This window comes from Petaurus breviceps, unplaced genomic scaffold (assembly GCF_028583685.1).
Source record: "Petaurus breviceps papuanus isolate PSGF00001 unplaced genomic scaffold, PetGlider_PUasm1.0 181, whole genome shotgun sequence".
Taxonomy (NCBI): Eukaryota; Metazoa; Chordata; class Mammalia; order Diprotodontia; family Petauridae; genus Petaurus; species Petaurus breviceps.
In genome coordinates this window covers 6,300,161-6,316,283 of record NW_027185784.1, presented here as the reverse complement: position 1 = coordinate 6,316,283, position 16,123 = coordinate 6,300,161, and the positions used below count along the sequence as shown (strand labels likewise).

At 36.3% G+C, this 16,123-nt stretch overlaps 1 long non-coding RNA gene across 1 annotated transcript; it reads right to left on the bottom strand.

Annotated features, from left to right (window-relative positions):
- Positions 1 to 5,692: 5,692 nt before the first annotated feature.
- Positions 5,693 to 15,886, bottom strand: LOC138160431 (uncharacterized). Its single transcript, XR_011168144.1, has 3 exons — positions 15,787 to 15,886; positions 10,228 to 10,327; positions 5,693 to 5,762 (listed from the first exon to the last, which is right to left on the bottom strand). It is a non-coding gene; the product is annotated as an uncharacterized lncRNA (long non-coding RNA).
- Positions 15,887 to 16,123: the final 237 nt, after the last annotated feature.

Below are 16,123 nucleotides of genomic sequence, written 5' to 3'. Positions count from 1 at the left end.
CAGGAATCATAAAAAGTGTGAAAGTTAGAAGAGGCTTGGTGGTATCACCTCTAGGCAGGATCGTGTTGAAAACTTTCTAGACTATTTTTAAAGCCTTCCAGGGAAGTAAATTCTATCACCACTTCCTTCATTGTCTCTTCCAATTTTTAACTGCCCTGGCTATTCTTTGTTTTCTAAAACTGACCTGAATTCCTCATTCTGTAGATTGAATCCATTTCTTTTTACAGAATCACACAATCTCAAAATTGGCCAAACTTTAAAGTTCACCTAGTACAACCTGTACCTGATTAAAAAGACTCTGCAACACACTCAAGAAGTGTGCCATTTGGGGGCAGCTAGGTGGTGCAGTGAGTAAAGTGCCAGCCCAGAGTCAGTAGGACCCTAGTTCCATTCCGGCCTTAGACACTTAACACCCACACAAAAAAAACTAGCTGTGTAACCTTGGGCAAGTTACTTAACCCCAATTGCCCTCCAAAAGGTAAAAAAAAAAAATTGTTGGGGCAGCCAGGTAGCACAGCAAGTAAAAGCACCGGCCCCAGTGTTGGGATGACCTGGAGGATTGGATCCGGGCTCAGATACTTAGCATCCACCCAGAAACACCTGGCTGTGTAACCTTGAGCAAGTTACTTAACCCCAATTGCTTAGGGGTGGCCAGGTAGCACAGCGAATAAGAGTACCAGCCCCAGTGTCGGGATGACCTGAGGATCGAATCCAGGCTCAGATACTTAGCACCACACTCAGAAATAACTGTCTGTGTAACCTTGAGCAAGTTACTTAACCCCAATTGCTTTAAAAAAAGAGAAGTGTGCCATTTAAATATATATATATATATATATATAATCTTTATCAAGGAGAAACCTACTTCTTCTCAAGGTAGCCCATTTCAATTTGGGATAGTTCTAATTATAATACTTTTTTCTGTGCATCAATCCTAAATCTGCCTCATTGCAGGTTCTACCCATTGCTCTTAAGTTCTATCTCCTATAGACAAATGGAAGAAGTCAATCTAATACCTCTTTCACATGACAATCCTTTGTGGATATAGAAATAATTTGTATACCATGGTCCAGAAAAAAATTTTTATATGCTTGACTTTTAATAGTCATAAATCTGAAAAAGATCATTTAGAGTTGTCACAGGAAAATTCATCACTGAAGTAAATGATGAATTATAAGCCCACATCAATACAAGATTTTGTGACCATAACCCCAAACCATGACTGACTAGAAAACTTCTTTGATTTAAAAAAATGGCCCTGATCAGTTTTGTAATAGATATTAGAGTGTTAGTATGAGAAAAATACTGCATAACTATGATTTAAAAGAGTTCATTTCTGGGTATTCTAACGTGTTTAAAAGTTTCCCAAGAAGAGGTTACCATCAACAAGAATATTTTTTTTAAACAGAGCTATATAAGGTACAAAGCAAGACAATTCAGTGCAAATGAAGCATTAATAAAGAGAAATTATGAATGAATTGAGGGGAGAGATAAAATAATTTTACAGATGACCATTTATTTATTGAAATATGACTATAACAAGGGACCAATATCATGTGCATATCTTCACTTTTGTGGGTTGTACAAGGTTTGGGATACTTTTCTATTAGGCCATAAGAAATACAAGCAGGACACCTGAGTTAGATATTTAGAGCAGGAAAAAGTGTACAGAAGTGGTTCTGTAAATGCAAGCACATATATGAACCAAGCTAAGGTCATCAAAATAAGTAGTTAGAGAATATTGATACCTAAAATGACAGGAGGAGGGAAGGATGAGAAGAACCCAGGAAGCTTGTACACTGGTTTATTCTGAAGCACTGAAAGCAACTTCATTAAAATAAAATAATCTGAACCTCTTGTGACCCTAGGAAAGAAATCATAGTAGTTCTGAAGGTAGTTTTCTTCTTTAGCCCTGGGAAAAATAATAGCTATTTTAGATAGTGAATAATAACAGTTGAGGTTTAGTTAAGGAGGCACTTAAAATATATGTAAGTATTTGTATTTCTTTAAATGTATTATATTTTTACTTCATAAAACAAAATTTGAAGTCTGGTAATGATGTGTGCTACCATTTTAATAGAGGCTTCCTTTAAAATACAGGAATAAAAAGGGATTTGAGTATACCTAAACTGCCATATCTCAAGCAGCTATCTAAAATAAAGGTACAGAGTTTAGGAGACTCTTTAGAATGTGTTCTATGAATACAGTCCTATTAAGCTATAGGAAACATTACAAACAAAATGTTCAGCACAGTGCTTTGCACACAATCCTTGCTAAATGAATGTATATGGAACAACAATGGGGAACTAGCCATTTTCTATTGATGATCATATGTCATCAACTACATATACAAGATTTCATAATCTGATGAAATCTCTTGCCTAAATGGCCAGTTTGGCCATCTCTCTTAATCACTATATTGTAATGACTCCATACTGCCTCTATGATCAAATACAGGCCCCTCTGTTTGGCATTTAAAGTTTTTCTCAACCTGCTCCCATCCTACCTATTGAGCACTCCCCTGACATCTCAGTCAAAATGACCTTTTTGTTATCCAGACCCTGTTTCCCATCTCTCTGTCTATACTGGCTATCTCACATACCTTAAATGTACCCTCTCCTTATTATTGTCTCTTAGGATACCTTGGTTCCTTCACAACTCAGTTTGTATTACCTTCTACATGAAGCTTGATTCTACATGATTCTTCCCCTCCCTCTTCCAATACTAGTGCCTCCTCCCATTCTCCCAGTTATTGTGTATTTCTCTTGTGTATATCTTACACATATTTGTATAAGGAGACCCAAAAATTTTGGTGCAGTTTTAACCTTTAGGTGCTTGAAGACTAAGACTTTTATATGTATGAATATGTAGTCTCCCCCAATATTTCTTTTTTGTCTTTCTAACTCTGGCACCTTGATCAAGCACACACTTGATTCATAATAAATTTATGTTGATTGATTGATACAAGCAACAGTCATGTTCTCCCACAAGTCAACAGACTAAGCCTCTCATTTTACATATGACAAAACTAAGCCCAAGAGGTCTGAGTTATACAACTTGACCAAGGTCATAGAAGAAGTATTGGAGATGCAATTTGAACCCAAGTTCTCTGACTCCAGACTCAATGGTCTTTCTACTGTGCCATGCTTTGCTAATCCCAGAGAATTTTTACCAGCCATCTATTATTAACTCACAGTCACTAAGAGATAGCACTAGTCAAATATCTGAATAATATATTTAGGGAGATAATGGTATCTTTGTCCCTTAAGCTCTTCAAGAAAAGAAGTGACAATTTTCCTTGAAAGGTAACCCTAAATCACAGAATTCTAGATCTAGAAGAGAAATCATTTAGTCCAACTTCCACACTATATAGATTAGAAAAGAGAGGTCCAGAGAGATTTCCTTATTGTCACATAAGTAAGAAATGGCAGATCAGAGATTTGAACACATAGCTCTTGACTTATAGTCTGGTGCTCTTCCTATTATGCCATTTTTCCTCCCCTTGCAACACAAACTGAGGCAGAGGATTTAACCAAATTTTGTCTCCAGATCCCTTGTTGTTCAGTCATTTCAGTTGTGCCCAACTCATTGTGACTCCACTTGGGGTTTCCTTGGCAAAGATGCTAGAGTGGTTTGCCATTTCCTTCCTCTAGCTCATTTTATAGATGAGGAAACTGAGGCTAACAGGGTTGAGTGACTTGCCCAGTCTCACATAGCTAACAAATGGCTGAAGACAAATTTAAACTCAGAAAGATGAGATTTCCTGGCTCCAGGTCCAGGTTCTCTATCCACTGTACCACCTAGCTGTTCCCAAAGTTCTTTCTAGTTATACAGTTTTCAGATCCCATGACACCACAATTTCCCTAAAAGACTGACTTAAGGTACCCCTCCCAGCCTTTTAGTGCTGTCATAATTCTATTGACCTAGGACCCCACCAAGATTCTTAGGAAACCTTGTGAGGAAAGAGCCTTATAAACTGACACCAACTCCTCAACTTGCAAAAAAGCTAATCAGGTTCTATTAATGGTAATAAATTAGTATCAAGTAGGTTCCACAGTGTCCCACTATGGAATGAATAGTCCCCAGGGTAATATGTAGTCCCTGAAGAAAGGTTGTATTCCTTCCAGAATTGACAAGCCATGTCCCAGGCCCAGACTGGCACAGCTACACAAACATGTGTCACTATGCTATGCCCATCTGCTGGTCTGGATTCTAATTGGTCCAGCTGCCCCCATGATAGAGAAGCATCATAGCATAGTGGATAGGGTACTGAACTTGAAATTATAAAGATGTGGATTCAATTCCTGCCTCATAGATTTAATATGAATGACCCTAGGCAAATTACTTAATATCGTTTGCTTCAGTTCTTCAGATGCAGAACAAGAGAGTTGGGTTTAATGGTCTCTAAATTCCTTTCCAGCTCTAAAACTATGATACTAGGAGAAAAAAAAATTTGAAAGGATATTTGTTAGGCTATTGAGGGTTTAGGATTTGTATTTGTAGAGGGAATACCCACACACAAAAAATATTTTAAATCTTTGAAGTGAGAAGCACATAATAACCTTCAACTATGGTGTCATAGAATGTACAAAATGCTAAGAAACTCACAGGGAATAATCTTGCTTTTATGTAGTTCAGCATTCCCTGCCATATCTATGTAATATGGACATAGCCTGCTTTGTCAAATCTGTCTCACTATTCCTCTACACATACACATTATAGAAATAGTTTTATGGAATAATGGAAAGAGTTCTGGATTTGGAGTCAGGAAGATCTGAGTTCAAATTTGACTTCAGAGATTTTCCAACTGTGACCCTGGTCAAGTCACTTAACCTCTGTCTGCCTGTTTCCTCATTTGTAAAATTATCATGATAACAATAGCATGGTTGTTGTGAAAATAAAATGAAATATTTATAAAGCTCTTAGCACATATGAGGATGAATACTAAGAAAAAAATACCCAGTGGATCAGCTGAACTGAATTATTCAGTTTCTCTAGACAGAATATATACTTTCCTACTTAAATGTTACTGCTAACAACATTCTTTCTACCTAACATGACCTTTTCTCCACCTGCTAAAGTTTAATATATTCTTCAAGGTCTAGCTCAAATGACCTCTCCTTCAAAAAGCCCCTTAAACTCTCTCCCACCATCTCCTCACCTCCATCAGGAATAAATGATTTCTCCTTTTTTCTAAACTTCCTAAGGATTTTGTAGGCTTCCTGTGGCACCCATTGCTTTACATCATGGATATGTGTGTGTGTGTGTGTGTGTGTGTGTGATCTTCATAGTGGATTGTAAAATCCATGAAATCAGAGAGTATTTTCTTTATGACTACATCCTCACTAAACCATCTCATGTCTAGTAAGTAGTCAAGAAATATTTGATGAACAACTGAATGAATGAATGAATGATGTGTGCAGATAAACTTAGCTACTGAAAGGTACTTAATGCCTTTTGGTTTCTCCCCCGAGCCCTTATGGATGCAAAATATCTTTTTTTCTCCACTTTTCTACCCTATAAAAGAAAATGTTCTTTTCAAATGATTAAAAAAGAAAAAAATAATTGAAGCAGGTTTTCTGAACCTTCCTCCTGCTGTGCTATAAATCTGGATAAAACTAGAAAGTGAGCATGGAAATAATGCATGCAGACACAAAAGCCAAATCTGCTGAGAGGGAAGTAAATGGAGATCTGACCTGAAGGGCTCATCTTGAAGTCTCTTTGGGGTAGGCAATTTTCTCCAGCTTCAGTGGGAATACCTAGGGCTAAAGATTGTAAAGTTAGGTTTTGTTTGACTGTGTTGTAAAAAAGAAATTATTTAATGACTAAAAAACAGAAGGAATTGCTGGCATGCCAACTTAACTTTTAACAGTCAGGGTTGGGGGTGGATCATCTTCCTTTAAGTTCTGTTTTATAGATTCATGGTTTTTTCACAAGAAACACCATGACAAGAATTTTTAAGGTGATAAGTTCTAAAAAAAATTTCTTTTAAAAATCCAAGTTAATTTAAAGCCATTCACTTTGGCCTCATCAGAGTTCCAATCACTTACCGTAGCTATCAAAATGGGCTAATTTCCCAAGAGAGAAGTACTCATCCTTGCACCTAAAATAAATCCCTCTATTGATAAAATGGAGACATAATTGTTGATCAGTACCCTTAATTTTTCTAGCTTCCTTAACCTAATTTACAGTTGTGGGGTACAGATTGGAAAGAATTAAGACTACTGTGATGAAGCAGCATCAGATGAGAAGGTAGTCTAGTTATCTACCACTGTCATATAGAAGAAACGTGAACATTTAGAGTTGGGTATATCCCCAGGGAAGACCCAATACTTGTTGATTGGCCTAGTATTATTTGTTAATAGGAACATATTCACATTTGTGTGGCTTAACCGCATTTTAAACTCATGTTGGACAAACCATTGGGTATAGGATATGAGACACATAAATCTCTAGGGTTTCAATGACTGCCTACAGGGCTAAATAACATATATGAATGCCTTGTCAGACCTAAGGCACAGCAAAGGTAAATGAATAAAAAATTAAAAGGGAGAAAAGGAGTGGGAGAAGATATGTGGGAAATTTAAGAGGGGTAGGATAAGAAAAGAAGATAGAGAGGGAAAGAGATAACAGAGAGATATAGACAGACACAGACAGAGAGAAACAGATAATTTCAAATAATAGGGATCAGTAGTGTGTTATTGATTAAATGTCATTGGAGACAACTTGAAGATTGATAATTGGTTAGAGTTTTATAATGATAGATAGCAAAACCAGTTTGGAGGCTACTAGACTAGCACAGATAAACTTTAACACTTAAAATAAAGTAGACATAGTGATAAAGGAAGGAAAGGGATGGATGCCCAAGACACTGTGAAGGAGAAATCAACAGTATTTGGCACCTGATTGAAGCTGATTAAGTGAGAGAGATAAAAAAGTCAAAGATGGCACAAAGGCTCTAATACTGTCAAAATGCTATCAGCATTGATAGAAATAGGGACTTCAAGGGCAAGAAAAATTTAAAGAGAATGATATGTAGGAAATAGTTAATTCTTGCTCTTTTGATCCAAGTTATTTGCCCAGGTCCTAAACATGTTCCATAAATAACTAATAAAAATATAATTTATACCAAATCCATTATTAAGCCTGAATTTCTCCAAATAAGAAATCTCCTAGACTGTCTTACAGGTCCCTAGAAACATCCAATGATTGCTTGTCCCTGGGGATTTAGTTTGTACAATGGACATGGTGTATTCTACTACCTCCCACGTTATTTTAGAATTCAAATCTCTTTAAGAAACCTTTTGATCTGATATTTATTATGTTCCTATTTTTCCCCATCTGTAAGTGAGATTTTGGCACTTCTAAAGAATTTGAGATTTGTAAGATATTTGGACTTGTAAGAGATTCATAAAATAACTTGGACTTATAAGAGATTCATAAATTTCTCAATAAATAAACTCATAAATTTCTCAATTCTAGCTCTGAGGATGAGGGTTATGGGGTAGTACGATCTTAGTGGAAGTGGAAGAGACCTTAAAGATCATCTTGTCCAGTTCGCTAATTTTATGGACAAAACCACTGTGGTCCAGAGAAGGAAAGTGACATGATCAAAGTTACCAAAGCAATGCGTAGTGCATTTAAATTTGAGCCATGCATGGTTGTAAACACTTGAAATCTTTCACTATCAGTCAGGGAGACTATGACTAGTGGATTGCTTGAGCTCAAGCACAAAAATGGTGAGCCCTTGAGATCAGGTGGCCACTTTGATGCCTAAGAAGGGCAAACCATCCCAGGTCAGAAAAGAACCAGATTATCAGGGAAGCTAGATAGAACACAAGTCCTAGAGTCAGGAGGACCTGAGTTCAAATCTGGCTTTAGACTCTGTACACTTGCTAGTTGTGTGACCCTGGGCAAGTCTCTTAACCCCAATTACCTTGTGGAGGGAAAAAGTAATATTATAGACAGGGCACACAGATAGAGCACAAGTTCCAGAGTCAGGAGGACCTGAATTCAAATATGGCCTCAGACATTGACTAGCTATGTGATCCAGGGCAAGTCACTTATACCTTTTACCTAAGAGAGAAGGAAAGAAAGACAGAGACAGAGAGAGAGAGAGACAAAGAGAGAGAGAGACAGAGAGAGAGAGAGAGACAGAGAGAGAGAGAGACAGAGAGAGAGAGAGAGAGAGAGAGAGAGACAGAGAGAGAGAGAGAGAGAGAGAGAGAGAGAGAGAGAGAGAGAGAGAAGAAAGAAAAAGAAGCAGATCAAAATTTTCCTGCCAGTCTCTAATAGAAGTGTGCCCAGGGATGAGTGATGCACTTCCAGATGAAAAGAACTAGTCTCCCCCTTCCAAAAAGGTAGGAAGGGATTTGAACCTTGATTCTCTGATTTTAAATCCATTGGTCTTTCTATTATGCTGATGCCATGCTTTGTGGAATACCAAACTAATCACTTAATTTAAAAAAAAACAGTTGAGATATAGAGAGCAAAAATCAACTAACAATCTCCACTACTTCAGCCTTCTCCCATCCTATTTATTATTTTTCCACAACATCCAGATCCAATATGATGGGCTGAAAGGAAGTAATGAACTCAAGAAATGACCTCTCAATAAACGTCTACTGCAACTCCAATTCCCCTTTACTAGGAAGGACCTCTTCAACCTCACACAAGAGTCACTGAAAACCATACTTTATCATTGTTGTTCAAAAATTGCATTTATATTGCTTTAATTACAATTAAAATTATTTGTTTTGACTTGTAAAAGGCTTCATTTGGAATATCTCATCCTTTTCCCTGCTGAATTGCATCTGATGAGAGGTAGAGAAGCTTAGTAGATTCCATTAAATTTATGATAAGCAGTTCTAACTTTAATTTCCTCTTCCCTCCTTGTCTTGCCATATTTTGCCGACTTGGGCAATGTTCTCTCCTACTCTCCTGCTTACATTTTCCAAACAAGCAGTATTTCAGAGGATAAGAAGTATATAAATATAACAATTATTGTAAAAGTATTATGAGTATTACAACTATTAAACTCTAGTTAATTTGCAGCTATTAAAGGCCTAGTCAGGGCTTAGGAGATGAAGGGTGCTCAGAGGGACAACTCTTTTGCTCTCCTCAGGAAAGCAGGAATTTAAAGTTGTGATTTATGCCTTCTTTGTTATGATTACCACTGCAGAAATAACCCTGGTATACTTTACAATTATCATCATCTACTGGAGTCCTAATCACTGTTCAAAGATGATATTTCCAAATGTACTTCTAGTGGAACACAAGTTCTGCTGTGTTTTAACAAAGTGCAAAAGTTCTGAATACAGATCTGATTGTGTGCTATTGTCCATCATTCAAGGACCAATCAACCTCATGAATTATATACAGACAGCTCACTAGATCTGATTGAATACCAAGTAATGATACTTTGGGATTAAAGCAAACCATGAAACCTGAGGCATGTAGGGAATACAATCCATGTTGGTGAAGGGACTGCCTGCATTGATGAAATAACAAATCTTTTAAGTGATTCATTGATATGATAGATTTGCATGTATTTTGTATATGCTTTCCAGGGTATCCCAAAAGGCTAAATGCTATTTTGAGCTATTAAAACTTTATTAATTTCTTAAGGAAGACAGTAGTATCTTTGTCACTTAAACTCTTCAAGAAAAGAAAAAAAAAACTATTGGCATTGAAAAATCACCTTGAATTACAGAATTCTCATCCTGGAAGGATGGGATTATAATCCATGTTAGTAGGGGAGACTGCATTTTAAACTCTTAAACTTAAAATGGCACTACAATTTTTGGGAAACACTTTATATATACAATTTCCTTCTATAAACTGGATAACTCCCAGAGAGCAAAGATTGTTTGTTTTTGTATTTCTATCCCCAGCATCTAGCACAGTACAACAAACATATAGTGAAATATGAATAATAGCAATAATTAACCTTTATATTATGAGGATTCTGTGTGAGATTTCATTGGGATAGAAGCCTTCCAGGAAGGAAATTCCCTCTATTAATGCAGATTAGCTCTTACTCTTCAACTTATAGTTGTAGAGTTTCCTGGAGGCATTGAGAAGTTAAGTGACTTACCCAGAGTCACATGGCACATTTCTGTAAAAACACTTTCTTCATAACCACTTTGTGTGAGGTAGGTAGTTCATGTAGGTTAGTCAGTGCTGTAGGTGTAGACTTTTACAAAAAGGAAATTCTATCAGCCCATTTACCCCAACATAAAACTCCACAGCTCCTAAGATCTGCAGCCTTCTGGGATATGTCTTCATAGAGCAGATCTTCAAAGAACATTTAGATGGCAGCTTCATTTCCCTGAATGAGATAAAAAGGGGGATATTTACAATGAAGCAGATGTGCGTGTATCTTCTTTTATCTTTCCTGTATGAATAAGTTCACATGGTTTACATATTAATAAGCCCCATAATTACCTTAAGGTGGGTGGGGCTATGCTCCTTGAAATTCTCAAAACCTAATACAGTGGTGGAAATAGTATAGTCCCTTTTTTTTCAGAAGAGAAAATTAAAATTTAAAGAAGTTAAGAAGTTAAGTGATTTACCCAAGAACACCCAGAGAGCAGTAGAGTAGGCAATTTGAATTCAGATGTCCTGACTTTAAGCATTTTCTACTTTCCTATGTTTATTTTATATGTATGTATGTATCTATGTATCTATGTATCTGTCTGTCTGTCTGTCTATCTATCTATCTATCATCTATCTATCTATCTATCTATCTATCTATCTATCAATAACAGCTCTTCCCATTAGTTCTTAAGGACTGAATAGTCCTATTTTGTGTTATAAAAGTGGTAACAAGTACTATACACAACGAACAACTTTGGTCACAAACCAGTCTTGCAGATAAGTAGGCAAACCATTCAACCATCCTGTGAGGAACAATACTTCCTCTGTGCTTCTTGTAAAACTCTGCCAAAAGAATTGCATTGGTCTGTTATTAAAATTAATTCTTTCCCTGTCATGAGAAAGAGAGAGTGAGGAGGGAGAGATGAAAGAGGAGAAGTGGAGAGACAGACAGACAGAGAGACAGAGAGCAACCCATGAATGAACACTGATTTGAAGAGTAAAAGACAAAACACCAGGATTTCATCATTCTTCTTAATCCTTAAATTTTTCTGATAATTTAATCTATTTACTTAAAATTAGTAACCAAAATTGGGACAGTAATGCATTGTTGGTGGAGTTGTAATACGATCCAACCACTCTGGAGAGCAATTTACAAATATTCTCAAATGGCAACCAAACTGTGCATACCCTTTGATCTAACAATACCACCACTAGGTCTGTAGCCTAAGGAGATTTTTTTAAAGCAGGGATGAGAACCTATTTTTATAAAATATTTATAGCATGTTTTTGTGGTGGCAAAGAATTGGAAATTGAGGGGCTGCCTATCAGTTGGAACAAGTTGTGGTATATGAATGCAATGGAATGATACTATTGTGCTATAACTAATTACTATAACAAATAACTGTTTGTGCTATTATAATGGTGGGTGCTTGCTGTTACAGCTATAACAAATGATAAGAAGGAAGATTTCAGATTTCAGAAAGACTTACATAAACTCATGCAAAGTGAAGTGAGAAGGATCAGAAAAATATTTTACACAGTAGTAGTAACATTGTACAATAATCAACTATGAATGACTTAGCTATCCTTAGCAATACACTGATCCAACACAATTCCAAAGGACTCATGATGAAAAATGCTGTCCAAATTCAGAGAATGAACTTATGAAGTCTGAATACAAATTGAAGCTTACTATTTTCATTTTCTTTTTTTTCTTCAGTCAGTTTCTTCTTTCACATGACTTTTCACCTGTCATGTTTTACGTGACCACACATATATAACCTATATAAAATGGTTTATCTTCTTAAGGAGGAGGGAAGGGGAAGAAGAAGGGAGAAAACAATTTTTTAAATGAAGGTTAAAATTGTCTTTACATGAAATTGGAAAAAAATAAAATACTATCAAAAAAAGATTTGTAACTAAAGACAGCAGGCCTAATTGCTCCCAAGGAGATAAGAATGAGAGTTGGGCTCTACGATGCTGTAGTTACTTTTCAACATGACTAAGTGCTTTCCAGAGGGGCTTACCCCATCACCACTAGTGCAGAAAAACCACCTGGCTGCCATCTCGGGGGCAGCTGTCTCAACAGATAAGTTATGTTAGAACTTCAACTGTCAAAGATAGGGAACACAGAGAAATGCCCCAGTAGGTGCAAAATTAAAAGAAAAAAAAATAAAAGAATTACAAAGATTGCCTTTGAAACCTCAGAGCCCACATCCAACTCCACAGATCCATAAGATGCATGACTGTCCTAAGTTAGACTGACTCTGACATTGAATTCAGCTTTGTAGAATGATTTACATAGAAAAATCCTTGCTGGCCTGTAGAAATTCTGATGTGTTTGCTAACTCCTTCTCTGTTTCTTCCCATATGGGAAAGGAGGGGGAAAATCAAATGTGGGCACTCTCACACTGAATTCATCAGAACCAAAAAGATAAGGAACCATAGAAAAATACTTGTCCTGAAGTAAACAGTATCACAGAAACAAAACACCTAAAGACTGACTCCAACAATGTAACAAAAAGAATAGCAACTGCAACAAAATGACATTGTAAATAATTTCTAAAGACCCAGTTTTGTCCCAAAGAAGAGACAAGAAATTATACTTTCTTTCTTTGCTGCAGTAGAGGCTAGAAATGGAGAACATTAAATAATACACTGTCTGACACAGTTGATATGTTGGTTAGTTTTACTTAACTGCTTTCCTCCCTTATTTCCTTTTGCTATATTCTTTATCAGAGAGAAAGCCTATTTATGTAAAAGATAGAGAAATATATTTAAATATGAAGTTGTTTTTTTAAATAAAATAAATGACATGCAAAATTTTTAAAGAAAATACTAGGTAATTAATGAGTAACAGTACTAAATTATAAATATATCATGTCCCAACTCCATAATATGTCTATTATATTAAATAGTTAAATAAAATATAAGTATTTTTTCCCAAGAAAACAACGAATCTTGGGGTTGCTAGGTGGCACAATGAATAGAGCACCGATCCTGGAGTCAGGAGGACCTGAGGTCAATTCCAACCTCAGACACTTTTAACACCTACTAGTAGTGTGACCTTGGGCAAGTCACTTAACCCTAATTGCCCTGCCTCCCACCATCCTAAAAGAAAAAAGAAAAGAAAACAATGAACCAATAAGCATTTTTTTAAGGGCATACTAGGTGCCAGGCACTTTGTTAAGACTAAGTACTACTTGGAAGGTCAATGACCAAATGGCATTTGCCTTTTTCCTTCTGTCTCCCATCTCCTACAGATTATAGGACCATAGATTTAGAGTTGGAAGAGAATTTAGAGGTCAGTAACACTTCAGAAATGGAGATTTTGGGGAATATGTTAGAAAATGTTTGAAATATTTTATAGCTTTTTTTCTTTAGGTTTTTTGTTTTGTTTTATATTGATGCTTTTTTTTTACATCACTGACACGTCTCTATAACTGTTTCCCATCCCTAAAAGAATGCCATCCTTAGGGGCAGCTAGGTGCTGCAATGAATAAAGCATCTGCTCTGAAGTCAGGAGGATCTGAGTTCAAATTCGGCCTCAGACATTTGACACATAACTAGCAGTGTGACCTAGCAAGTCACTTAAACCCAATTGCTTTGCCTTCCCCCCTCAAAAAAACAAAAAAACAAAAAGAATGCCCACCGTGTAACAGAGTAGTATAGTTAGGCAAAGTAAATCAACACATTGGCTATATCTACCATTATTTGCCTCATTTGTTACCTATAGTCCATTTCCTTTCTGCTACAACCATGAAGTTTGCTTTATAAAAAAGGAGCATTCCTCTTTTTCATTAGTTTTTTAAGGAAACAAAGTTTAGGGAGTAAAAATCAGAAGTGCAAACAAAAACCAACCTCTTGTGATATTGTAAATATAAGCATCTCGTGAATGCTAAAAAAAATGCTCTTAGGTAGCCCCAACTCCAATTACAATTAGAAACAAAGTATTTTAAAATTTCATAAGACTGGAATTTTTAAATAAAATTGTAATAACAGAAGACAAAGGATTAAGAGAGTTGCCACTTCCCCAAATTGGGCCACTAACTCACTGGTTATTTCTATAGGTTCAACAACTTGAAGCTACTATTTCAAAAAGTATCCCTATAGTATAGATACAATCCATCTTATAGTTCTAAGGGCATGGTCACATGAATTATTCAGCTCAACAATTCAGCTCCACAAGCATTTATTGAGTGCCTACTATGTGTGAGATACATATTTCATTTGATCCTCACAGGACCCAAGGAGAAAGTTAACTTGATTTTTCCCATTTTAGAGATGAGGAAAAAGGCTCAAAGAGACTGACTTGCCAAAGGCTTCACACCTAGTACTGTAAGTGCTATGTAGAATTTGGACACATTTCCTAATTCCAAGTCTAGTCCTTTTTTCTCTTAGAGTAAATTGCACCCTAACCTAAATGAATTAGTGAAAGGATTATCAGAGGGAATATTCATTTGTTATGAATTTTTCAAAAGGTTATATCATATTTACAAAGTTTCTACAAGCAATTCATTTATTTATGAAGTACCATAATCCAACGAGTCTCTTTACTTGTCCTTGAAATGCGTTAGTCATTTCTCTTTTTAAAGTGGTAGATATTCTTTCTTCATTATCTTTGCCACAGAGTCTAATATTTAATTCTCAGAAGAACAGGATAGTGAAGAGATAGGAGCAATGTTCAACATAAGGAAAAATCTCCTAACATTAGAGTTGTTCGAAAGTGAAATGGGCTAGAGCAACAGGCTATGCCTATCAATGGAAGTCTTTGGTCGAGGCTACTATAGATGACTCTTTGTCATGGAAATATACTATTATACTGCAGATTCTTGCTCACTTAAGGATTAGACTAGATGAATTCTAAGGTCCCTTTAAGTTCTGAGATTCTATAGTATTGACATTGGAAGGTGTCAAAGAACAGGTTAGTCAGTCTGGGGAAAAGAGAAATTGACACAGACCACAAAGAAAGTAGATGTCTATGAGCATAACTGAAAGTTAAGTGGAACAAAAAGTGTACTGACTCCTAAGAGGACCTAGATTCAAATCCTGTTGCTGATGTTTGCTACTTGAGTTACCTTGGGTAAATCATGTAATTTCCTTGGGCTTCACTTTCCTCACTGGTAAAATGAAAGGCTTGGACTAGAAGGCTTCTGACATTCCTTCCAGATCTATGAAATTTATTCTCAAAACAAATAGAAACATTGAGTCAGCAACTTGTTTTTCATCTCAACTTTATCAACAAGAAAATAGGAGTGATATTATGTATCCATATATATGTGTATGTGTATATATACATATATCAGATTTTATATGTGTGTATAATTAGATTATGCATAATATTTGTAAATGTGTATATAAGCCAGACATATGTCAAATTTTGACATGAAGTACCAGTATTGTGAATTACTCAGGTTCAATTACTCAAGACTGACACACAATACATAATGTATCTTATAAAGACAGGTGTAAATGCCTAGGGCTAGGAATGGTCTCTGGCAAGACTGATGGGAGCTTTGTTTCTGATAAGGACCCCATTTCTAAAATATAGGGAGGACCGAGTCAAATTTATAAGAATAAAGTCATTCCCCAATTGGAAAAGGATCAAAGGATATGATCTGTCTACCAGGAACTGTCCATGCTTACAGGGGTTCAGGCTCTCCCCATTAAGGTTACTGAAATGCGGCTCACCTTGGGCAGAGTCAGTTGGGTTCCCCCAGGCCACTGGTGAATCAGTCTTAGTGCCCAAGCTGACTGGTCTGCTCTGGCTAAGACTGGCTGACCAATGGACAAAACCATGGATTTTTTATGCAATTTTTAGAAGTGTGTAGTTGTGTGTAAGAGAAAGATTGGAGCTTTATCTGGGATAGACATACAGTATGAGCTCAGACAGTGCCTTGGGGCCCCTTAAGCTTATCTATGTAAAACTTATGCCAGAGGGTATAGCAAGTGGGGGTAACTAGAATTGCAATAACATACATTTCTTTTTAAATTTTAAAAAAGAGTTACTAAGGGTAGGGAGAACATG